Source organism: Gracilinanus agilis, unplaced genomic scaffold, assembly GCF_016433145.1.
Source record: "Gracilinanus agilis isolate LMUSP501 unplaced genomic scaffold, AgileGrace unplaced_scaffold45535, whole genome shotgun sequence".
Classification (NCBI taxonomy): domain Eukaryota; kingdom Metazoa; phylum Chordata; class Mammalia; order Didelphimorphia; family Didelphidae; genus Gracilinanus; species Gracilinanus agilis.
The window spans coordinates 7,299-8,980 of record NW_025379728.1 but is presented as its reverse complement, the minus strand read 5'-3'; the positions used below and the strand labels follow the sequence as shown (position 1 = coordinate 8,980).

The 1,682-nt window shown below is 33.6% G+C and overlaps 1 non-coding gene across 1 annotated transcript; it reads right to left on the bottom strand.

Moving 5' to 3' along the window:
* Positions 1-1,214: 1,214 nt before the first annotated feature.
* On the bottom strand, positions 1,215-1,321 carry LOC123255390. Its single transcript, XR_006506760.1, has one exon. It is a non-coding gene; the product is annotated as a U6 spliceosomal RNA (small nuclear RNA).
* Between the last annotated feature and the right edge of the window lie 361 nt (positions 1,322-1,682).

Here is a 1,682-nt window from a genome sequence, read left to right as displayed (position 1 = left end):
CCTTTGAGCACAATAGGATTCCATCACCAGCATATACCACAATTTGCTCAGCCATTCCCCAATTGAAGGGCATACCCTCCTTTTGCAGTTTTTTGCCACCACAAAAAGCACAGCTATAAATATTTTCATACAAGTCTGTTTATCTATGATCTCTTTGGGGTACAAACCCAGCAATGATATGGCTGGATCAAAGGGCAGGCATTCTTTTATAGCCCTTTGAGCATAGTTCCAAATTGCCAGCCAGAATGGTTGGATCAGTTCACAACTCCACCAGCAATGCATTAATGTCCCAATTTTGCCACATCCCCTCCAACATTCATTACTCTCCCCTTCTTTCATTTTAGCCAATCTGCTGGGTGTGAGGTGATACCTCAGAGTTGTTTTGATTTGCATTTCTCTAATTATTAGAGATTTAGAACACTTTCTCATGTGCTTATTGATACTTTTGATTTCTTTACCTGAAAATTGCCTATTCATGTCTCTTGCCCATTTTTCAATTGGGGAATGGCTTGATTTTTTATACAATTGATTTAACTCCTTGTATATTTCAGTAATTAGACCCCTGTCAGAGTTTTTTGTTATAAAGATTTTTTCCCAATTTGTTGTTTCCCTTCTGATTTTGACTACATTGTTTTTGTTTGTACAAAAGCTTTTTAGTTTAATATAATCAAAATCATTTAATATACATTTTGTAATTTTCTCTAACTCTTGCTTGGTTTTAAAATCTTTCCTTTACCAGAGATCTGACAAGTATACTATTCTGTGTTCACTTAACTTATTTATAGTTTCCATCTTTATATTCAAGTCATTCACCCATTCTGATTTTATCTTGGTGTAGGGTGTGAGATGTTGATCTAGACCTAATCTCTCCCATATTGTTTTCCAAATTTCCCAGCAGTTTTTGTCAAATAGTGGATTCATGTCCCAAAAGTTGGGCTCTTTGGGCTTATCATACATTGTCTTACTGATGTCATTTACCCCAAGTCTATTCCACTGATCCTTCCTTCTGTCTCTTAGCCAGTACCATATTGTTTTGATGACTGCTGCTTTATAGTATAGTTTAATAACTGGAACTGCTAGGCCCCCTTCCTTCACATTTTTTTTTTCATTATTTCCCTTGATATTCTTGATCTTTTGTTATTCCAAATGAAATTTGTTATAGTTTTTTCTAATTCAGTAAAGAAGTTTTTTGGTAGTTTGATAGGTATGGCGCTAAAAATATAGAACACTTCATGAATTTGCGTGTCATCCTTGCGCAGGGGCCATTCTAATCTTCTCTGTATCATTCCAATTTTAGTATATGTGCTGCCGAAGCAAGCACTGCACAAATTTTTTAATGAAATAAAAACACAGGAATGGTACTAAGGGTGTTTTTAAACACTATATAATTACCCTATATGTTTTTTTACTTTAGTGTTGTATTTCATATAAGAATATCTAATTATTATCTCAGGAAACTGAAATATTGATTTCAGTTTTCTCAAAATGGAAATCTGAAAGAAAGAAACTTATTACAGTATAAAACAAATAATGTACAGAAGGAAGTCCCATTATAATGTAGCTGAGACATAAGTAAATAACTTATGATTGTAGATTTCTAATGAATATGACCTTATTACCTGTAAAGACAGCCCATTCTTCTTTGTGTACTATAGAAATCATTGTCATTGTTAGGAAATAAA